General features: G+C 36.8%; 1 long non-coding RNA gene across 1 annotated transcript in view; it reads right to left on the bottom strand.

The window, feature by feature from the left end:
* Positions 1-460: 460 nt before the first annotated feature.
* Positions 461-25,945, bottom strand: part of LOC145939345 (uncharacterized) — a 36,182-nt gene continuing 10,697 nt past the window's right edge. Inside the window, exon 3 of the long non-coding RNA XR_014425809.1 lies at positions 461-620. This is a non-coding gene — a long non-coding RNA (uncharacterized LOC145939345). The remainder of the gene's footprint in view (positions 621-25,945) is intronic.

Genomic DNA, 25,945 nt, shown 5'->3' with positions numbered 1-25,945 from the left:
CAAGATCGTTGCTTCTCGCGAGGAGTATCCACGGTCTGCGCGTCCAGCAGGACGTAGGGTACCACGTCATTAATTAGGAGCGCGCACAGCTCCCTGCATCCCGGGGATTCATTTCGGTTCAGTAATGAAACTCGAGCAACATGCAACCGAGGCGTATCGAGCAACAGCAGTAAGCTTCGCTCCGTATATAAATAAAGTGTGTAAAACATCACGAGATCAAAAAGACGAGGGAACGAATTGTCTTTAAAGATCTCTCATAAAAATGTTACAAAATAAACAATTTCTCACTCACCGATACGTAGAACAGCGAAGTTGTAGTACACAGCATATTGATCTGAAAACAAAATATTCAAGTTATGTATATGTATACATATGTGTGTGTCGAATATCTCATCACACAATGCAGTTTAGAAAAAATGTTTTTATTTTGCATACCTTACAGTTACCCCGCTGTCGCCCGATGCCTCCCTGGGCCTCCTCCTCCTCTCTTGGTCCATGGTAGCACTCACGACACTCGCAAAAATACGAATAATTACGATCGCTCGACACTTTACACGGCACTCCCGACACGCGAAACTTTACACGACACTCCCGACACGACGCGTGAATCGCAATGCTACCTGTAACAAATAAAATACATACATATTAGAACAATCTTATTATTTCGCATTATAACATACACAATATAAATATGTAAACTAGAATTAACGATAAATATATTCACGGAACGCAACACATTCGCGCGCGCGACAACAGATAGTTGGGTTATGTTGGCAAGAGATTTTGCATCGAATTTTTCGCGAAATGTATACGTTTCAAACAATTACGCCTACATATTAACGTTGAAATTATGATACGCGATTGATAAATATTACAATATAAAGGTTAGAAATCGTTTCTAATGATTATGCTTACTAATTAATCACAGCGGGACGCAGCTCGAACTGTCTGATACTCGCGGCGTTTCGGTAATGGCTAATGGCCGCGGCTACGAACATCGGCAACTTCATTCTAATAGCGCGCGCGATACTATATACATGACTTAATATTAATAATTAATTAAAACTCGAAAGAAATTCGTTCGAAAAGATATAGCTTTAGAAAGAAAAAATATTAATCGAGAATAAGGTATAACATATTATTTACAACATATTACTATTTTATAACTTTTACCATATTATTATTTTTAAATTTAATTAGCAAATTATAACATACACAATATAAATATAAATATGTAAGTTAGAATATTTAATCAGCAAATTTTCGCTTTATTAATATTTTTTGATAGAAATCAGCTGATTAAAGCGTTAATTTGTGTGCTAATTAATTATTAAAATAATAATGTTATAAAAATTAAAATAATGTTTTAAAGAATATGTTATAATACTTTAAACTCGATTAATATTTTTGACAGTTATCAGCTGATTTCTGTCAAAAAATATTAATCGAGAATAAGATATTATAATATATTATTTACAACATATTACCATTTTAATTTTTTAACATATTATTATTTTAAAATTTAATTAGCAAATTAAGGCTTTAATCAGCTAATTTCTGTGAAAAAATATTATAATCGATGAGTTTAAACAAACTTTATATTATTTTTTTTTTAAATATCATTCTTTTTAACATCAAATCGAATGGCGCGTGCGTAGCACGCACTTGTGTTGTTCTGGTCATACAAAAAAAAAGATTAACGCTGATTTCTCGAATATATCTTGGTTCAACATATTTCTTTATATATTACTAGAGAAAGAATCATCATGAAAGACGTTTAAATTTGCATATCACAATTAATGCTTTGAACGTAGGCGAACTTTGATCGTTTATCTTGTATTATTAAAAATCTAATGTCTTCCGCCGTGTCCTCGTAAAGTTATGTTCAACGACAATGTATTGCTGCATTGCGAGGCACGCAGCAAGGGCGTTCAGCAACACCCTAAGCCATACCGCGCTCTACGACGCTATCCGTCGCAATGAAAAACATTTATTTGCATACCTATCGATTACGGTGCAATTTAAGAGAATATATAGCGGACATGTCCGAAGTGTTCGCATAGTACAGATGCCACAAAGTGAAACTCGTGGCACAGCGAACGAGATAGGCGATCTATATACAGGAGCGGATTTAAATGAGACAGTTTCCAAAATTCATTATTACAAGTGATTCATTAAAAATTTATTATGACAAGTAAACATGTTAAATTCATTCATGTAAACATACCTATTACGTTGCAGAAAAACATTGTATAATAAAAATAATTTCTGTCATATTGTGTTTTATTTATTTAGTAAAATATTCAGTTAATAAAATAAGCTTTCTCGTAGTAATAATAATTTTTCCACTGTATGAATAAAGTTTAAAATTTTTGATTAAGGAAAATTATATATGTATAAAAGTCCGCACATTAATGTATATTGCTACACCGTACTTTAATCGTAAATAAATAATTTTTGTAGCAATTAATATTCGCGCCTTCTCTCGCACATTTAAATATATAATAAAAATAATATGTGAGAAAGGAGGGAAGAAAAACGATGATGGAAATTATTGCTTTGCGGAAATGACATCATCCCTAGATACTGGAAAGATTAAAGAAGTCAGAAATTTGTTCTACAAGATACGTTTATCTCTCCTCGAGAGACTGCCTCTCTAGATCCCAGTCTCACGGGTCCATGGCTAAATCCAGCGCTGGCGGCGGCGTGAAAACTCGTTTCCACGCGGACTTCAGCGGCCGGCTAGACATGCGTAGGTGTGCGTAACGTAGCGTAACGCGCGCGCGTATAAGAGGGAGGCCGGAATAGCAGCCAGGCATTTCCAGATAATGAGCGGCACTTAGGCCCGCGTGGGTGGTTGGAAATAGCCCCGCACCGGACGATACCGGCCGTCGTGTGGCCTGTAATTCGAGCCTCGGTCAGGTGCGCCAGGTCGATTACCTTAATTCTCGAAACTCGTTCCCTTCTCGATTTACAGGCGCACCCAGAGAGGAGGAAGCGCTGCAGCATCCCGAGAGCTGCGGTAACCTCGGTAATACCATCACCTCTTCGCCAGGCGCTAGCGCAGAATTGCTCACTTAACTTTCAGTTTGAAAACAAAAAACTTACGAAATTGAAATATTGTACTTAAACGCGTATCTCGCCGCGATTATCCTCGCCGTTTTATTTAAATCCTTTTGGACTTCTTATTCAAGAAAGGCCCATCATCGCTAATAGAGTAGTCTTGTCCAGAAAAATTGCATATTAATTTATTATTTTATATGTTTTATAAATGTCTTTTTCGCAAAGACTTTTTTTATATTTTTGAAGAGATTCTTATTTTTCTAATCTATGCATTTAATTTGCATCATTTATTCGTGAAAGGAAATTGATTTTAAGATTATCTGCAAGCCTTACTAAAGTATGAGTACAATTTGTCAAGTACCAAAATTTTGTAAAGATTTAAAAGAATTTTTCGCTGAATAAAATGCACGTGCATGCTGGTAAACACGTCAGCGGGTCGCCGCCATCAAACTTAAACATAAACGAGTATCGGACAACGTGTGTAATGACGCTCTTCCGTCTTCGCGCCGACATTAGCCACACCAACCATCAAGTATCTTCGCCGCGATGTTCTCTAGGAAGGAATAATAACCGAACGCGCGTAGAGGAAGCTTGTTAAAACTCTAGTTAATCATGACTCGAACATCGGTCACACGTTGTCGTGCTTAATTCTCGAAGTACGTCGTTCCTCGTTTGTCCTCCGTTTGTCCCACACGATCGCATACCGTCCTCTGATCCTTCTTTATCACGGTTGGAGCCTCTCCTCTTTCTTTCCCTTTTCCCTCCGCGTATCGAACATCCCACATAGATGTATCTCGATCTCCGTATCGCGGAGCTGAAAACTCAATTACCGCTTAATGAATTGGCACGAAGACTCTCCGGGCTCGAAGGAGGTCAACGCCTCCCTTTTCCTTCTCCTCTCTCCTGTTCCTGAACGGGGTCCCGCAACTTACCGATAACAAGCCGGACGGTAACCCGCGCAACCTGCACGTATATATACTTCGGCTGCGAGGAAGATACGGAGCCTGAGATACGGAAATCTCCTGAGAATCGATTCTCCCCTTGCGCGATCAGCTAAACGCGCGCCGTATCAATCAATCGCGCTCATCTCTTAGCACGTACAGATCGATCGGCGACCGCGAGATCCCGTAATCGGCGATTTCCCTGATCCAAGATCGACACCCCAGGGGGAAGGGAAGGAGAGAAGTACCGGTCGCGCGGCCTCAAATTTGATGAGAGATACTGCATTGAACGAGATGGGCGGGATTGAAAAAGTTCCGCGTGCGCCGCTCACGATAATCGCGAGTACGTGTGTAAGATTTAATGAATAAATCTTCCCCCGTGTCTGGGAAGAGTCGTTAAACTTTCGTACTTTCGGTATCGGAATCAGCCAAATACCCGAAACTTGACCGAAAAAAATCCACGATTATATATTACAACTCAAAAAATATCAAAGGATTCGATTATATATTGATTTAAATAGTTCTAAAAAAATCTAACGTGAAATTAAAAGTGCAGAAACATTTTTACTTGAATATATATTTTTTATTCGATCATTCATTCTCGATTTATCCGCGTTCGATCGTGAGAATTGGGATGACCGTTCGAAAAGTCTTGTCGAGAGATATAACTTCATTAAACACAGCTGTGGGAGGATCACGCAGAATTTATCTTGCCACGAGAGGCAACCACTTACAATAAACGAGCAAAGTTTTATAATAAAAAGACGGCATATGGATCATTAGCGCCGAACGAATATTTACGAGCGGCAAGCGCACGAACGCAGAGTTTAGATTCTGTAAAACGTAAAAATTAGGGATATAAAAATTTTTCTGGACCAACTTTCGCGCACATATTGCCTTCCCTGCGCGCTAATAGGTCGTCAGGACATTCTTGTTTTCCTCTTCTATTTTTTTTTCTTTCTTTTTGAACACGTACGAGCCGAAGTAAAAAACTGTGGGTTTCAGGAGCATGTCTGCTCCTCCCATAGAAGTAGGGGCGCAATTAAAAAGGGCCGCATAGAAATCGTGCGATACGCAATTTGGCGCTAAGTCCATGAAATACCGATGACGTTAATCGCCCGCGTTACCTAGCGCACGATCATAAATGTAAGACGTAAACGCGCCGGGAACCGCTATGATTATCTGGAACATTTTGACGAGACTCTTCTCGTCCTAAGAGATAGAGAGCAGGAAGCCGACGAGCTTGTCGAAATGGTCTCTCGAAGGCGCCTCGTTAACTATCGTCAGTAATATTGCACTCAACGAAAAGAAGTTTACTAAAATTAAAATTAATTTTTGAGCTTGTATTGAGCCTAGTATAGTCAGATTGAAATTATTTATACAATATTTCGAGATACTTTCCGTGGATGTGTCTCATGGAGACTTTGATGCTTGATAAAGCCATTAGCCGGGAAAGTTCAACGTCTGCATACGCGATGCTCTAAGAAAATAGCCTACTTACACAATATTCTTTTATAAATATAATTAAATAATTTAATTATAAAATATAATTAAGATATATAATTAACATAAATATTCATTTATCTATCAGATAGGTCCAAAATAAAAGTAAAGTAAAATTGTTTGTTAAAATTCGTACAAAGATAATTTTTAGATCGACTTATGAAAGAATCAGTCTCTCTTTTAATACATCGTCTATCGATTCGCAGATTGAAAAACAATGTTTCAGGACAGAAGAGAGCGGGAGATGTTGCCTTGTCAAAAGAAGTATGTTCCTCGCGAGAGCATGTCGAGGTGTCTTTGGCCATCGCGTGGGCGAGCAACGCCGATAGAGCCTACATGCTCCACGGCAAGCCAGACTTTGTGGTTGCTCGACTTTTTCGATTACCTTCCTGCCTTTTTTATTAGCCGCTACGTCGGGCCAGCACGAGACTTGTCGCCGAGAGAAAGAAAGAGAAAGAACCCGACACTTGACGCGTGGGAGGAACGAACGATCGAGTTTGCTTGGTTAGAGAATCGAATTTTAATAACCTGAATGCTTCGGAGATTCTGATTGATCGCACAGTTCTTGTCGCAAAAGAAGACGGGCGATGACAATCCACGATTGTCGATATAAATATTACAACGAATGTCGAGATTTATACTTGTAAATGTAAAGTGACATTTTTTAATCTTGTGCGCGAAGGCTTTATATCCTCTTAATTATATTATTTTCGCGCAATATATGAGATATTGATTTTTTTTATTAATATCACGATTCTCTCGATTTTACGGCGCGACAATCAATCTGAAATCTATTGAGAATCGCTTATTATCCTCGTGAAAACGATAGAATTTTAATTAAACGTTTCCTTAACCGATATACATAAAATTAGCATACTTAATTCGATCGAATAAAAATATTCTTCGACTTCGGCAGATAATTATCACCGCGACGTAACAGACATTGTCTTAAAAATTACCCTTCATTCCGCAACAAGATACGCTAATGGGCGCGCACCTGCTCGCGAATATTGGCTCTTCCACGAAGACCCCCGCTTCGTCGAAATCGCATCGCGGAAGGTTCAAGGCACTTGCCCTGTAGATTATGCATGCCTGTCCTCCTACTCCCCCCGGATGGCGAAGTGGAGCATCGACTGCACCCACGGAATGAATATGCAACGCGCGTCCATTGCGCGAGCGTTGTATTAAGCCTCATCTTTAGTTGAGGATGAACAAGACAAGCTAACATAAAATTACACAAGTCTACCTGTGCCCATATTTAAACGTTTTTTAATACATAAGAAATCCAAAGATATAATTTTATATATTATGATTGGAATAAAAATGCAGTTCAATAAAACAATACAAAGATAATACAAAAAGTAATTAAAAAATAATACAGTGTTGCTTTTATTTTATATGTATAATTGCATTCTTATGTAAGCTTAATCATATTTTATATTAAAGAAAAAAAGAGCAAGAGAAATACGCTTTACACAATTAATCTTCTATTTAATTGCTTGTAATAGATAATTCAGATTTAAATTAACCAAGTTAACAAATCCGAAAATTTGAATAATTTAATTTTTCAGATATTAAGTTTAAATTATTTTGATAGTTCAGATATCTCCTAACTTATATAATAATTAATAATTTAATAATAATTCGATAAACCAAAAACCCACATGTCTAAATATTAGAAAATTCGAATTATATATGTATTTATATCTTTCTGGACCGATATAAAAACGTTCAGAATAAAGTACCAAGTCTCTTTGAACAATATTTACTAGAAAGCAATTTGAATGCGTTGAGTCTCACACCACTCGATATTTTCATTAAAAATTACGGAAATTATGTGCTCGAATGGATTAAAGACAGAACTCACACGTGCGTGCGGCGGCGAATGGTAACGAATATATGCTGTGGACACGGTACATCGATAAAGACGCGTGTAAAATCGTACACGTGCGTGCCGAGGGTGAAGCGCACACGTGGGTGACTTCTCTCTTTCTCGACTCCACCCACGCCACACGTTCGCTCTTTGCTTGGCTTGCGCGGTGACCGTACCTCGGATGGTAATAAATATCAATGAACTCTCTTCGTACCTGTCCCGCGTTAATTACCCGAGACCATTGCTTACTCACGCAGCTTGAGAGCTCCGAGAAAGATAAAGGTCCTCTTAATTACTCGTAGCGGACGTCCCACCCCAGCGCTTTCATTCAGTTCTGGCTCAAAGGGGGCCGGATATTAAGAGGGTTTTCGAGTTTTAGTACCGTTAATGGTTATAAACATCATATTAATAAGATATAGTGCTTCAACGAATGAATCTGCCATTCGAAATCTCGATAGCCTAAAAGATCGAGTAATTTAATCTTATAAATTAGTTTTATGTCGGTAGTCCGTTAACTCGCGGAATTCTATAACTAAAAGGCATTGAACGCATATTTAATTAAAGTCCTTTGAAAATGCGAATAATGCTGGTAGAAACTTATAAAAATGTAAATAGAATTCACAGCAGGTAATGCATAACATTTAATTAATTATACATATAAAAATTAAATATATGAATATGCTATATAAATATATGCATAGTTGTAACCGTAAAAATACACGAGTTCATCACAGCGGAACAAATATATTATACACGAAACATGAATGTGAACTATAATTTATATTTTTTCATTAAAACATTTAAAAGATAAAAATAATTATGCACTTTTCTCGATACTTTACAAAAGATCAGCAGCCTTTCAAAATTACAGCAAAAAAAGAGATAAATAGTAAAACGAGAGAGAAAAAGAATCACAGAACAAACAGTGAGAAGGTCACTTTCGATACTCAGCTGAAAATGGAGCCGAGAAAGAATAGGCAGATATATCAACAGAGCAACGGCAATGCATGTTTTTTATGTATTTTATGTTGCAATCCCCTTGTCCATATAAACTCTACCGCGTCGGATAAGCCTCGATACTCGCAAATACTTAAATTAAAATTATCTATCGATACCTGAACACGTTTTACATGAAGTTGTTTTCTCGATGTTTCATTCGCGCATGATTTTTATATCTATAAAAATAAAATTACTCTGTGCTCTCTATAATCGAACTTAGCAAGTGCTCAATAAATAGATTGAAATAAAAAGAAATGTGCGATATATAAAAATATAAAAATTTGAGATAACAAAATAATTTTGATTTTTTTGCAAAAATATAACAATATATATAAACTTTGACATTATCGAAACGCATATAAAATTCAATAAATAAGCATGAGTGTTCGTGCGTGAGTTATTTATTTTCTAATTTTAATAATTGTGTCTCATATTTTTGTTTTATCGTCTACATTATTACGAGCGCATTATCATATGCATGTTATCAAAGCCATGTCTCTCAGAGAGATACAGGTACTCCATATAGTATGTAGAATCGATATCCGTCTCCTGAGATCTCGTGATACGTATTCTCGACTCACGCATTATGTCAGCCGAAAGAGTACCGGATTTATACACGAATCGTCGGCTGGCCGGCGCTTTTATCGTCGCGCCGTTCAGGTTTTCAGGGTTGTCGAATCGGTTTCGGTTATCTAAATTGCATCGGAATCGATGTCGGTGCCCACGGTTTTGCCGCGGCATCATAAACCAGCACCTGTTGATACCGACACGTGCACGGGGTGGTCCCGCACGTTGTCGATGGACGACGTGTAAAAAACATGAGGACCGCGAATATTTTTACTTAAAGTATAGTCGTTAAAAGAATGTGGATATTTACAAATGTAGTGACGAGAATCGGAGAAATAAAACAGAAGTTTTACGTACAAGAAAAAATCGACTACAAATGATACACCAAACAATATGTTAGAAGAACTTTTCTTGACAAATCTATTTATCATACCTTTTCGATTTTTAATGTTATAGATAGTTTGATAAATAAGCTCACTCCTAACAAAACTAAAATATCTATCCAATTGAAACATAATTTTACTCTTCATTTGTATTTTTTAATCAACAAAAATCTCTCTTTATTTTCAACATATTTACTGTTTAATATTAAATTGCCTAAAGCACTTTTATTTAAAAGTAATTTTAAATTTATTAAAAAATATATCTTTTTCGGTAGAGAGACATTACATATATTCTCTATTGAGACATCGTCATGTCTCGAGCGAACGAGCCACCAGTAAAGTGGTGCAAAACTTGTTTGAAGGTGTGTATTTTGAGTTGACGCAGAAAGGGCCAACGAACGAGGAATTCCTCGAACTGGTCGACCACACAACTCTTGCCGCGTGCCCGCGTCCGCCAGAAGGTAAGCCAGCTCACTACCTTTGTGGAATATTTCATCGTCTGATTAACGCACGGCCTCTAATCACTCACACGCGCATTTCTCACATAGGTACGGCGCGTACGCGTTAACGTAAGTCGTGTACACACGAGCTGAGCCGCGTACTCGCCGCGGGACGAGCAACACTTGTCACGGTACGATAATCTGACATTGAATAATGAACTGTGAATAATTACGCAAGGTGAAAGGCGCGCCACCGACTCCTCTGGCTCTTCGAGACGTTTTGACGTTCTGGAAAGCTCGCCGTCTAACCATCGATCGTGGATGAAACTCGCAAAGTCGAGGTCGCCACGCGACCTTCCAAAATGACCAAAATGGGACGCATCATTTTAACGTAAATCTGCCTAAACGAACTATCTTTTACATCTGCCATTACATCAGTACTGTTCGACAGTCTTTCATTCATTTATTCAAGATAGAAAAAATTTTTATCTGCATTCTCTTTTTCCTTCAATTAAATATAGATATATAAATATTTCTTTGCATACAAATTTTGTAATTAAAATTTTGTACATTTATCTCTATATATATACATTTTATTTATTCTATTCATTTTTACATATTTTATATCTAAACCTCATATATAGTTATGCTTTCATTTTCTATATATTTTTTTGTTTCTTGCTTGTCACTAATAGTTCTTGAGAATCATGTAATTGCCATTTTCATATCATATTTTTTAATTTTGATAATTGATAAATTGTAGTTTGATAATAATGCGTTAAATAATTACTAATAATTAATTAATAACTGTTAATAATTAATGACATTAATAATAGAGTACTATTATATCGCGTAATTCATAATCATATACTTTATGCTTTCAGTCAATTTCTTAGGATCAATCTTAGCGGATAATGAACATTCACTCTTCATCTTTCTTTTCATTCTTCCTATTTCTTTATTTTTTCCTTATATATGACGGAACAATTACAGAGGAATTCTTTTCTCTATTTTTATCTTTAGAAAGTAGCAAGAAAGTTCAGAGTTTTCAAATTATTTCCCTTTCCATGATATCGTTATGAAAGCAATTCGATTACGCGTTCCATATCTGAAAAGGATTATGTTCTCTATAAACTGCAGTGATTTATTAGTAGATTGACGTTACGCGCTTAGAAGAGAACCGTGTCGAAACATCGAGAGACAAAGACGAAACGAGTCGGCTCTACCGACTCATTAATTTTCTCTATTAATGACTGCAATCAGCGATACAAGTGTGCCCGGTGAGCGCTCAATTCTGTTCTCGATTACGAATGATCCTCGAGATGCGATGCCGACGCCTAATCACCATCAGTAGGAGCGCCAGTAATCATTGAAGACTCGGCAAAGATCTCTCTATCAACCTTATAATATTGCCAATTCATGTTCAGAGGATTCCGATGCAAACAAATTACGGCAATCTACAATCCGCAAAAATCAACTATTGGTGATACCTGTGAGATGCATTTGAAATGGAAAAGATAATATCAGCAAATATAAATAAAATTCGAAATCGAAAATTCAGAATAAAATCCTTAAGAAATGTTATCTCAAATATTCTCTCAAGAATATCTCTTCGTCTGTAGTATTTTGTATTCTTAAAAAATAATATATAATTGACTTTTATAAATTAATAAATGTTCACAAGGATTAAATAACCAAATGTTGCAAAAATTCGTCAAAAATAATAAATATGGAGGAAAATCTTTTACTCTCTCTCTTTCCAAAGGGTATGTTAAAATGTCGTAACTCGCAACTCTGAAAATTATGAAATATGAAGAGGAAGTAAACTTCTCTAGAGACATTGACCAAGATGCAGATTAGTCCTACTGCTTAGCATAAATAACAAGAACAAGTACATATATGATAAGTGCCTACAGGCGACTCGGGATGTCAGTTCCTCTCTAGTTGAACGGAGAGATAATCCTTCGTTGAAGGGCTATGAAAAGAGCTACTACTTCATGGCACGCCTCTACTCTCCCGCGAAAGGGAGAGTAAAACGCGTCCTCCTTCCTACTTCAGCTGTCCGAGTTTCCCACAGTTCCCCGCGAAGGGGTGACCTTTGTTTCGGATAAGACGACCTAGCCACCCATCATCTCCCTTCTCTCGCCCTACCTTGCGTCGGTTTTCACTACCAGCGATTTATCGACGGCGAATCGTGAAAGTTTATGTACTACGTTACGCTGTGTTTGCGTCGAGCTCTCTTAACGACCGGTTCCATTCCGAGGGACGAATCGAGGAACGCACCCTCTCCCTCTCTTGTTCCCCAAGAAAACATGATGCGTATCGATTCATCATCCTGAAGGGAACTTTATACCATCAACGAATTTCGTGGCAAAGCTGTGTAGCTGTTGTTATCTTGAAAACGCGTAGAATAAAGGATGAAAAGTACACGAAATTTCAAAATCGTTACGTATCTTACAAGAACAACAGCAGTTCATTCAGTATCAAAGTATCGATAGTTTTTGAAGCACAATGATTAGCTTTGTTATTTAAATTGATCTATGTATTCGAGGAAATATATTATTGCATTCATCGAACAGCTTTCACACACTACTGGAGCAACATTTGAATATCAAACACTGAATACCTATAGATAGGATCTAGCTGTGCGCCGATCATCGAACAAGAAAGACAACAGAATAGATAAAAATAAGAAAAAAAAGAGAAATCGATTTAGAGGTAAACAAAATCAAATTGATTTTATTCGAAGCTGTTAGATGGAAAAAAGAACTAAAATAAAGGCTGATGTGTTTACCGATTGTATGTATATGTGTATATGTGTGTTTGGCTTTCTCTGTGCAATATGAACCGGGAGCTCGTTAATGCGCGTGCATGCCGGAACATAATGCGCCATCGGGCACGCTAATAGTTGTTTCGTTCCGACGACAACCTCGTGAAATAGGCCCCTCGGGCCGGTCCATGTATCGTACGCTGGTACTTGTACGATTCAGCCGCCTACGCGAACCGCGGATGATTCACGCGACGCCTTCTTCGACGAGCCGACGCGACGCTCCTAAAGGACTGTAAAGTTGTCTTCTTTACTTTCTTTATTCGAGCCGTTCTGTGCTATATACATATAATGCCATCCTCTTTTCATACGATATTTGATGAAAATTGACGACCACGCGTAAAATTTTTAGCCTAATTGTCTCATCAATATCTACGAAAAATCGTGATGTATTTGTACGACAAAGTATACAGAAAATTTTCAAGAAAATTTTAGTAATTCATAAAGAAAGAAATTTTATTTTTAGACAAAATATTTTACAGAAAGCGTTAATTAATGATAAACAAATTTTAAATGCATATTGAATATAATTGTTGAAATAGGTCTTTTCGAATAAAAATTAATTAACATACGAATAAATTATTATTATTTTAAATTAACTTAATTTGTGTATGCATATCACTGTAGTAGAGAAATGAAATATTTTCTTAGATATTTTTATTTCCTATCTCAAATATATTTTGTCCAACTTTACCGTCAATTTGCGCCAACTCGGCTATAACTCTCGTTGTAACAAGCGACGTTATTACATAGTAATGTCAGAATAATGGCAACTCTTACTAGAACAATGGTGTTGGCGACACGACGACGTATCGCCGTCCCAGACACCTTTGCTCGTGGGCAAACACGATGTTTCTTTCCTCCTCTCGCAAGAAAAGGCATTGTGTGGTGTGGCAGACGCGCCATTGTGTATCGCGGTCTTCGCCACCCACGTGAAAATTTCAGAGAGACGCGACGCGACGAGACGAGACGCACAACGTCTCTCTACTTTGCATGCGCATTCGGCAGGCGGATCTTGTTGCAACGAGGCACGTGTCAGATCTCAATGTACGGGATAAGGTACTGCGAAATGCGGTGGTGTGTTAAACACGACGGTATGAAAAACTTTTCGCATTACATTATTATCGTGAGAAAAAAGTTATTAGGATACCCTTTATATAAGTAATGATTCTTGCATTGTACACTCGAATTTTCGATATTCGTACAAACGTGTCATGTTTCTTAATATTATCATACTATTTCTTTCTGCATATTTTATATTTTAAAATATCTCTACATTGAAATTAAAATAAACAATGATCAAAGTCAGATTTGTTTATCTTGCGCGTTTCTCGTTTCGCTCAAGAAACTCTGAGGGATGATCTCAATGATGTCATTGACCCTTGGAAAAAGGCATCCAGGTGTATGCCCTGGCATGTCTTCCGGGATCTGGGCACGCATGAAAACGCAATCGGACGACGGATATTGATGGAACGCTAGAAAGAGGCGAGTCTCTTAGTTTTCCCAGCCAAACAGTAAACGGTTTCCCCTCGCATCTTGCGCGATCAAGAGAGAGAGAGGGGGAGAGACGTGTTCACATGTAACGAAGGTGTGTCGTGCAAAAGGCAAAAGAGAAAAAAGAAGGGAATGCAGCCTCACAGTTCCTCCGAAATATGCATTCCGGCGGGACGAACTATGTGAATACTCGCACACGTGCGCTCGCTTCCGTCAAAAAAACGTGGGGGGTGGCGGTATGTACTCCACGTAGGAGCTTGAAAAATTCCCTCAACAATACTCGTTCTCCCACAAGCCCGATCTAAAGAAATGTCATCGTCCTTCGCGTAACGCGCATTATTCCGACAAGTCAGATTCTGACAGTCTTTCATGGGAGGACTTTCACAAATTGCAACCGTGTTATAAAAGATTATAATATCGAATTACCATTTGGATTAATAAAAATAGATTTATTTCCTCATCATTCCTCTACAACTAATTTTGTAAAAAAAATCAATTATATACTTATTAATAAATTCCTTATTTTTTGTTTTTTTTTATTTTAATCTTAAATATAAAATTTATAAAATTAAAAAAAATTAAGATTTGAAATATTTCTTCAAAAGAAAGAATTTACTTGTATTTTTGAAAGCTGTGAATCAGGCTTTTGTATAAGCATCCGTCTTTCATTGATTTTATAGCTCATTGATTTTATAGTGAACGTTACGTAGTCACCTGCCAGAATTTTGGCGGGAAAGCATCGACGACCCCGCACCCTCGATGCATCAGATCCCTCGCGTGACGTGTCGGCAGCATGTGTATGGGTCGAACATGACGTAAAAGGTTCTCCGACGGTATTTTTGGCGGGAAGTAATAAGGTGTCCCGCTTTTAAAGCGCGTCTGCGCAGTTCCCACACGAGAAAAACTATACGCAGCTCCGAGATTTCACCTCTCCCCCTCGTCATCCCCTCGTTAATAACTCCCTCTGTGACAATAGAGGGATCCCTCCTTCATGTTCCTCAAGCAGGCGGAAGGAAGGGGATGCTGACTGGATAAAGAGAGCCGGTCACCACCTGGAGGCACCGTACTCCTCAACGTGGGAGCTGTTTGTTCATGATATGTTTTCTGTATAGGCAAATCTCAAACACATACCAAAATTTCAAGCAAACGGTATAAAAGATTGGAAAGTATATATGTATATTTGAATTGAAAGGTTTAATTAATTTTTTTCAAACTTCCATCTTTCAAGCTGTAATTTATCAATGTACACAAGCCGACGAACAAATATAGATATTATTAGAGTATCAACCTAATTTAGATACAGAAAACATATTATGAGCAATTCTTAATCTATGACCGACGAAAAGCACGTGCAAAAAGTTTGTTTAAAGCACAGAAATGTCAAACAGATATTGAAATTTCGTAGCTCATACTCATCGTCAATTCAGTATATAAGATACAGTGTAAGGCGTATTACGATTGGTATTCGAGCGATTTGCGATCTGGTACGATTGGCGTACCTGTTGCGCGTCGACAGGTCGACACGGAAGGATCGGTCGTACATTCGTTACACGAGCAGTACATTCGGGATTGCATTGTGGGATCGAGGGGCCGAGGTCAGATTTTGAATCATCTCGATCCTCGATCCTTATCGGTCCTGTCGACTCTCCCGAGTTGCACGGCGAAAGGTATCCGAGACAGGTAACTCTCGGTCGCCTCGGAGATAAGTCACTGCATGTCTAAGCGCCAGGGCCGATTATCGTCCTCGTCGATCGTGCTCGATTATCTGCAATTCAAAATGCCACCAAGACGACGACGACGACGACGACGACGACGAAGAAGAAGAGGATGACGACCGCGCTGTCTTTATGCGGGAGTCGCTTCTGCCTCCGGCTAGCGCCGACTCGCTCGCAATCAGCCATGTTGCTCGCATTCGCATACGCGTCACGTATAAAGGCGTGCAATTTGTAGTACGACGGATTGAAAGATTTTGCATCGGTGAATCCCAAGTCGCAAAGTGGTCGGCAGTAGTGCAAGAGCAATTGAGAGAGTGCAAGAGAACTGTCGTAATTTCTCATGCAGAACTTGGCTCGTCCCGTTCGCATCCCTCGAATTTATTTCAATTATTGATGCAGTACTTCAATTATTGATTGCACTGCACTATTTAATATCTTTTTATTTTCATTTCTTCAAAAATGAAGATTTCATGAGAATTTGAATAAGAAAAAAAATGCGAGAGTTAATGGCAACATGTTTTTTCAGCAGAGACATTGCGAAAGTCGTTCGCGCGAAAGCAGATTAATGTAATAAAGTCTGCTTTGCTATAAATAACAAGCTTCGAAAGAAAACAAAGCTCGAACAAATCTGATAATCGATTAATATAATACATAGTATGATATACATATAATAAGGAATGTATGCAATATGTAACGAAAAAAAACGGTGTTATTCTCGATCCTAATTTCTTTGACACAGTTGCATTGTGCGATTGTGCCTAAACGGAAGCAAGGCATAATCATACGCGTAACGTACAATCAGTTTCGGAACAAGCAGGTCACAATCGCATTGTTACCAAAGCACAACTAGGAGCAACAACAACGGTGGACCTAATTAAAATGCTGGGGCGAATAGCGGAGGGCGGTCGTGGGAAAGGCGTAGAAATAAAGAGCGGCGATATTTTCGAAAGAGGATATCGAGAAACTCCTTATTTCTCTCCTCACAGAGGAGATCTCTAGCCAGGGATTTCGGCGCCCTCAGGGTCGCTCGAACCCTTAACCCCTTCGAGACGTGGACGGACGTCTCTAATTTGCATGCGCGCGCGACGCAATATACAGTCTTTTCCCTCCTCCTTCCTCTCTTTCTTTCTTTCTTCCTTCTCACATATGTTTTCGTTCTCTCCGTTTGACCAAGTGAACGACGTGTAAAACGTGACGTCACGTCACGTTACCGCGAGGAACAAGCAACCCCCGGCGAAACAGCTGCTCGCAGATTTCTCACGCGTCCAAAAGCCACCGCGAGACAATTGAACTTGATTCCGGTTCGCCTGGGGTGGTTTCCTCGAGGTGTAAGAGACGAGGGCGAAGAAACGAGGGAGAGAGAGCCAGTCTACCCATATGAGCACGCACCTTCCGTCACCGAAGAGCCCGCCCCGATGACGCTTCCGGAAAAATCGATAGACAGGTGGAGCAGATGCAATCAAGACGCTTAGACAATATGAAAATCGCTGTTGAACGCTTGGAAGCGAATTACTCAACGATTTATCGATAATAATTTAAAATCGAATTGTATTGTTAACATTGGTTCATTGTGTTAATTGTTATCAAATATCAAGTCAAATAATTGCTGAAACAATTTTTATGTGCATATTACGCTAATATTGTTAATATGTTGTAATACAACTTTATATAAAAATATCCTAAAAAATAAATATTTACAAAATTATATTGTTTAAAATAAATTGTGACTTATTGAATAATTAAATAAATTATTATATATTGACAAAACAATTAACACAAATGATTTTATATGATATAAAATTGTCAAGAAACGAAAGACTGCAATACTTTCAAGATTAAATATTGCGGTATCTGAAATATCTGAAATAAACTATGCAAATCTCAATAAAAATAATCGAACTCTGCAAAGACGAAATCATGATTTTATAGTTGAGCAGCCCAGAGGATCTTCTGGCAAACGAAATAAAATTTTTCTTTCGAGGACACGCACACTTGATCGCAATCCTGTTAGATCCTGAATCTAGGTCCTCGTCGAAACGCCGTGGTTATCGATGTCGAATTATCTCCAGACGATTCGGCGATTCGACCTCATATTCAGAGCGGAGGTCCTTGCATCCTGATCCCGCTGTTCGACTCGGCTAGATATCCTAAGGTAATATGCATTCGCCGGTCAGTCGAATGAATTATGCAAACTCTCAGGGATCCGATCGGCACAGTCTTTATATGCATCGATCTTCCTTCCCTTTTCTGCCTTATTTTCGTTTTCTTTCTACATCGCTCCTGCTGACCTAGAATCTACAAATGTTTAGAAAAAGATATTTTCTAAACATTTGTAGATAAATATCTTTTATATTTTTATTATTATTTGTTCGACATAACTATTAGGACAATGATACAATTATACTTTGAGAATTTACTTTTTAATCAGCAGTGCAATAAAAAAATTTGATAATAAAATTATGTACAAAAAATTTAAGAGATTTAAAAATAGTAGATTAATAAAATATTCTAATAAAAGTGTAATAGATCATGATAAAAGGACCTAGATTCAGGATCTAACAGGATTAATCAAGTGTGCGTGTCCTCGAACGAAAAATTTTATTTCGTTTGCCAGAAGATCCTCTGGGCTGCTCAACTATAAAATCATGATTTCGTCTTTGCAGAGTTCTAGGATTTTTATTGAGATTTGCATAGTTTATTTCAGATATTTCAGATAGCGCAATATTTAATCTTGAAAGTATTGCAGTTTTTCGTTTCTTGACAATTTTATATCATATAAAATCATAATAAAAATCCTTGACGTCTAAATGCGTAATGGATAGAAACAAATGGAATAGAAAGTGGCACTTGTCGATTGTTTATTATTCGCGACGACGGCACTGTCCGAAATATGAAATGCGTGCGTGTTGCTAAGCGAATTCAGGTCGAACCTAGCAATGGAAACTGCACTCGGCGAACTTACGAATCTAAATTCATTTATTCGACCGCACGCAGATCAACGCAGTCTGGTATCTGTAAGCGATGCAAATATTGAACGACGAGGCGTGGGTCTGTTTGCAATTGCCTCCCACTTTCTAGTGCTACTGACAAAAGATCTAAATGTAACTGACTACGCGAGCAAGTTTGTGTTTATTTATATCCAAAATATACAATACTTTGGAAAAATTGATATAGAAAAAAATAATATTTAATGTTATATTTTTCTTAAAAATATAAAGAAGTATTTACGTCAATTATAAATCTTTATATTATAAAAAAATCAATACATTTTTAAAGCACTATAGCCATAAAAAATGCATTAATTAAGATTAAATATAAAAACTTGATTTTTATTTGTAAAATCAATTAAATGTTTTAAATAGAATAAATAAATAATTATTTTATTATTTATTATATTTATTATTTCAGCAGAAAGAAATAACTTACGTAAATATTTTTATTTTCTATTTTCTATTATATTTTTTTGTACTCTCTCATCTCTTTTTATTGCTCTGGAAATCGATATATCCTCGATATATTTCATCGTCATGATGTCGCTATTTAATGTTCACAAATAGAATTGCAACGAAACTATGGCCGGATTGCGACAACATGGAAACGTTTAATTGACGCTGCACTACGACGACACGCCACGCGCGATAATTATTCACGATGTCGACAACCATGTTGCCCAGCTGCCCGTTAATCATTCTTTACATCGGTGTGCTCGAATCCTGCACGCTCCCATTCGCACTTGGCAAATGACTTATTATCAAAGATCGAAATTAAGATTAAGAAACGGCGGACTTTAATATTTATGTAGATCGCTTTTTGCAGAGCGACAATACACGAGACTCGCTGTTCTATATATATATATATATATATATATATATACGTATATTCATAAAATGTTACTTTCGGTAAATTAAGATTCTGCATCATATATCAACGTAAATACATGTGCACGTGTATAACCTTTCCACTATTCATTAGCAATATAATATTAAGTCAGTACATTCGTAATACAAATTTAAATGGAAACACATAATCTTGTGGTACAATCCCATCCGTCATCTGTCAAACTTCAGGGTCATTTCGTGCCAAAAAATTTCACGAAAATGTTTCTTAATACGCGACATTAATTATTGTGACCCAACAACTTTGCTGAGATAAAATGTGAGAAATCTTTTCTCATAAATATTTAATGATATATTTATTTATTAAAGTCCGTTAAATAATTATTATTGCGATTAATTGTCAGAGACAGCACAAGTGGTCCAGTAAAAATTTTGATAATTTTAAAGATAATTTAAAATTTTTATATATAAGATTATTATTACTATATATAAGATAAATTGTAATTTTAATTTTAAATAATTAAACCAGAAAAAAGGTTGTGATCAAGAGATCCGAAAATTACGAGAAACTCATTCTATACAAGTTTACAAAGGAAAGAAAAAAAAATGAGAGAGTCCATCGCGTCGCGGTCCGTGACATATACGACAGAAGATGAATGCTCTGCGCTTTTGTGAGCAAGCCGCAACTTCTTGGGCGGGACGCGTGTTTCTTTCGTCTCGCTCCGACACCGTGCATGCGTAACTCTTATGATGAATGTCTCGACATTAACTGAAACAATAATTCAATTAAGACTACCGTTATTCGCGGTCCGTTGGCGTCGCGAGGTCGACAGGTATACCTCGCTCATGCGCGCGTGCCTATTGTATACATTGCGTATAATGTTGATGTCGATCGGAGGATATACGATTGAAAGTCATTCATAGTCGATACTCGATTTGACGTCGGCGTTACGAAGCAGAATACAATCGCGATTGTACGAAACTGTATCGTAAGATATGTATACGATTATATTGGTGTGATTGTCGTCGTGACCTCGCAAGGAAAAAAAAGATAAACGAAAAAAAAAAAAAAAAAAAAAATACAATTTGTATTATCAATAAGTAAAATGTGCAAAATTCTCTCCAACTTTCATATAAATTAAGGTTTCAATGAAAGGTGTATTATATTCATTGATCCAAATAAAATTGCATTTTATTTTTATTTTGGAACTATATGAATTTAATGCTTTTTTCGCTTATGATAATAAAATATAATATATTGTATAAAATATATATTATACTCTATTTATCTACCCAAATACAATATTACCATCTGAACTTGTAAATGCTATTTTATAACTTCTTTTAAAAGTGTTTGTGTTATTTTTTTTAATGTAGAAGACAATTATCTTAAATTATAATCCTCGCTGCAAGAAGAAAATTCGCATTCATTATTTACGACATTGATTCGATCCATTCCCAACAAGTTTGTATACTCTCGGGATTCGTGAATGCGCGGGACCATTGTTTCTACGTTTCATTTGCGGCTGTCGGCTTCCACTCTCGCTCTCGGCGAGAGATAACGGCGTAGGAGAGAGAGATGAGGGTCTCTCAACCAAGTATAATTATTAGTCACGCTGTGGTCAGAGAATGTATACCTGGATGTGGCCGCGGTCCGACCGAGACCAGCGTAGATTCCATGTTATTTCCGCTGATTACATTCATTATCGGATTTAAAGTTAGTAGACCCTTAGTTAAGAGCGTCTCGAACGCGTGTGTGTGTCTCGTTGGACCCGCCAAACCTATGACTTTGACTGAGACTCTTGACGCACGAACACGGTGAAGGAACCGACGAGAACCGTATATTAATTTTATTGAGCCACGCCGATTATTTCGAACTCTGCTGTTCGCGTTTTTCACCGCGTCTCGTATTTCATTATTTCTCATTTCGCCAACGCGAAAAAAATGGACATCGTTGCTCCGAAACGACTAGGGGGCACCCCGGGAATCAAATCAATTAGATCGAATTTCGTATAAAATAAAATGACATTTCTAAGCATCTAGATATACAAAGTAATCCCAAATTAGTATCCATAGCTGCATAGTGCAAATTTTTCATCAATCCATTTTTTTTCTTAAAAAATTTGCTACGCAGATTTCAATATTTTACAGTATATATATATTAAAATTTTGTTTAACTAATATTCTGTTAAAAATAATACAAATATATATTTATTTTATTTATTAGCACTTCTGCAGCTTCAATAAATAATCATCATATTAGTTCAACATATTTTTGTCAACAGAATTCCAAATTAGTACAAAATTCTCATTGTGTGTAATAAAACATGAATTAATAATAACACTTATCACCAATACTATAGTCCCATATCACTAATATAAAGTATCTTTCTTTATGTGATAAATGTTCGTTAATTACCTATATCATTATTAATGATAATTATATCATTATTAATGATTGTTTATATACCTCTCATGTACATGAGTGATTAATGATTTGAGTTTGAAGCTATGAAAGAAGCAAGCTTCCAGATATCGCATATGTCACAAATACTTGCGAAATACAGAGTTGCTTATCAGCAGTGGGATTGCTATATACGCCCACGCAAGATAATGCGAGAATCGTGTGTATAGTACACTTCGAAAGTATTCCAAAAATAAGCGCTCTTTCTCTCTCGCGAATATACGCGTTATAAAACGTTTTATATTTTTCTCATACGGCGGCATGATATCACGAGCTAAAGAAAAAGTTTCAATCGAGTGATCAGGTTAAGAGTTATCGTCTGAATTCAAAATATTTTGTCCGCTGATTTTGACACGTCTAATGATTAACTTATTTTTACGGTTATGAAAATTAAAGAAGAAATTAATATTTTTCTTCTAATAATAAATAAAAAAATCATTACATATTTATAGAATATTTAATAACTCTTAATATTCTGTCTCCTTTGTAATTATTATTTAATAAACTGTAATTTAATCTTTAACTCTTTATATATAAATTATTGTCATCAAATTCAAATTTATTCTTTTTTATTACTTGTTTAGATTTTATTTAGATTTAATAATACTGTTATACATTAATTTGCCCTATATATGAAAGAAAATTATATACTCTGCTATATAATATATTATATATCAAACAAGATAAGTTTAACCTTCATCTTGCAGATGCATCAAAGCATGAAATGGTTCAATGAAATCCATGGCAGCATTCTTTCGCGGAGCAAGAAAACGCCAATCAAACGATGATCATATTGGCCCCGATCGATACAATTGCGGCCAATTGTCGATGTTCTCATTCCCCATCGATCGAATTTGCGGTGGGTGTTGGATAGGAAAACAATGTCGTATTAATACAGATGCGAACGACGCAATCAATGAGTGGCGTTCAAGACGCCCACTCTGAAAATTACGCAAACAGTTGATAAATCTGACTTTATTTAGCTTTATTCATATGTAGTCGAAATGTTTCGTTCAGCATACTTTTTTTAATCTCCAATTTTACATATCCCCATTTTTGTCTCAGGTTAACCATGATAAACGAATACAGACATACAAAAATGGAGATTAACGATTTGAAAAAATAACGATAAGTATTATTTTTTATTTTTAAATATATAATTAGTTTGAAAAATGCAGATTTATAGAAAGAAATAATATTAATGAGATATTAATGAGAAATATTAATGAGAATTATACTAAGATTTAGAAATTTTATTAATAATGGTTTAGTTGAATATAAAATATTTAATAAATTCATAGAAAATCTTATTTATTTTTAATTATATTTCTAAAAAGAAAAATGTTAGAATAAAGTCTATCAGAAAAGTTAACTATATTAAATTCAAGAGATTTGTTATTTTTATAATTAATTTTCTAATACACACAATTACTGCATTTGCAAAGATTAATTAATCACGGAGGTAGGCACTGTCAATCGCGCTTAAATTAAAACAACGTGTTGCATCGCGCGCGAAAAACCGTGACGTTATTAAAATCTACGATCAGCCTAATTATTATCGACGGGCTTTCTACGTGGGCTTCGAGAGCCGGTCTCGGATACGTCTCTCAAACAAGATGACGCCGGATAAACCCGTGGCTTGCTGCACTATCGATACATTAATTAAAACATCGATGCTCTGACTGTGACTGACAGCGAACTCACGCCCAGATTTGATCGCTCGAATATAACATCGCACTTTTATTTCGTCTCTGTTCTCTCTTCGCGCTTGACACATCTTGTTCTTTCTTTGCGCTTGTTTCCGTCTTCTCCTATAAGCTCCATCAGCAAGTTTCTTGCATAAATTAATCATTGTATCAGGAGTGGTTAGTCTACTCAAATGTTCAAAACTGATATGTTTCAAATGATTTAGAGATTCTTTCCTTAGATTTCCATATTATCTTTTTCACATTATTGCTGTATCAAGAAAATATAAATTTATATATTTCGGCAATAAGTATTTTTAAGATATAACTACAATTTTTGTGATTATATTATTGCTTAATATATTGCTCTTGAGATAGAAAAAACATGTTCATATAATTATTTTCAATATTCAAACATTTTTTAATTCAGAAATATATAATCATAACATATATTCTGGCCTGCTCTTGTCATTAAAAAAAATTATTTATAGCATATTTGAAATTTAGTTTTAAATGCAAACAATTCGTGATGGAATCTGAAGATATTCTCTATAGACCTCACCACCACCAGTTGCTTCGAAATTACATTACCCCATGTGCAGCTATGCTCAGCGTGGGACACGACGGCGAATAAATCTCAACCCCCGGCGGACGTACCGGGGGCGGCAGCGGACGACTTCCGAGAGGGGCGCATGGTAGTATGCGCTCTACCCTCGGAGAAGGGCGCGTCTCCAAGGGAGGAGTCCAGGCAACGAGGATACCATCGAGAAGGCGGTGGAGGAGAAAGGACGAAGGGAGGAATTGCGGGACGCGGCGTGGGAACCAAGAGGGAGAGAAGGCTCGCCACCCTTCCTTATTGGAAGAGGAACGGACAGGGGGAGGTGAATTTTGCAACCTGGAGAGATCGTTGACGATGAAAATCGTCGTCGCTGCTTAGTCGTCTCTCGTTCATTGACACGCGTGGGTTTGTTTTTCAATCTCGAGACACGCAAGACGCGTCGGCGAACTGTTCGGGTGTGAAGGAGGAGATATCTTTCCTGCAGCTAATATATTTCTAATAATTACAGTAATTTACGTAATTTTTAATAAATATATTAATAATAAATATCAATTTAAAAATATGCGGGAAGATTTATGTTTTCACCATTCATGTTTTCACATCGGTGACATTATGCAAGAATGTCGCGTGTTTTTAATTTTGAAGTAATTTTAGAGATAATCAAGTCATTCTTTCTGTTCATATATTTTGATATATTATGAAATGCATGTCGTGTTCCGGGAAAGTTGCCAAATTGCTACCTATATGAAAATTTCTTACAATGGTGGAGGTGATACATCCGACATATGTGAATGAGGAGCGAAACTTTAAAGCGGTAAGTACAATTGCGTATAAAAATAGCTCATTAGCCAAATTATTATATTATATTTCAAAAATACTCGATAATTTCGCTATGATGAGAGTTGGCATTATTACCCACAGAAGGATTCTTATCGATGAGATGATATTTTACTATTATATATTAATCATTTCAACATTTTACACGTTAACCCCATAAGTGTAAAAATTAAATGACTGTCTATATATATAATTATGATAGACATTTCATCACAATCAGCCATACAATAATTTTGTTCCCAATTTATTCTGTATTCGTTAAAGAGATCGTTCTTGCATATTCCATCAAACACATTATTAAACAATTATTTAATTAACAAATTAAAATACTGCAATGTCTGATTATTCATATCGGTCAAATATCGCAGTGCTATTAATTTATCAGACATGTGAGGTCTGCGTAAAGCGATATCTGTGCACCGCGAGACGTTTCGAAAATAAGCACGCGTTTGAAGGAAGCCGAAAACAATTTTTTCGCGAACTAGACGAGAAATCGAAGTATCAATCGAAGGAGATGGAGTGGTACATACGGCGCGAATGAGAGGCTGGTCGGCCAGAGAGAATCGTGTAGAAAAAGGGGAAACGCGCGCACAGGATGCCCGATGTGGAGAGGAAGAAGAGGGTGCCCCATAAGAGAGAGAGGGGCCCGTGAGGACCGAGAGGGGACCGTACATACCCCCACTTTTGTCTGACCCTCTCTCCCCCAAGACTTGTGTCGCGTGTCCCATCTCCCACTTCTCCCCTATCGATACATACAAC

The sequence above is a fragment of the Prenolepis imparis genome, unplaced genomic scaffold (genome assembly GCF_030444845.1).
Source record: "Prenolepis imparis isolate NDT839.2.m4 unplaced genomic scaffold, iyPreImpa1.0 SCAF_8, whole genome shotgun sequence".
Classification (NCBI taxonomy): Eukaryota; Metazoa; Arthropoda; class Insecta; order Hymenoptera; family Formicidae; genus Prenolepis; species Prenolepis imparis.
Note: the sequence above shows the minus strand (reverse complement) of the source record. Positions and strands in the feature narration are given on the sequence as shown.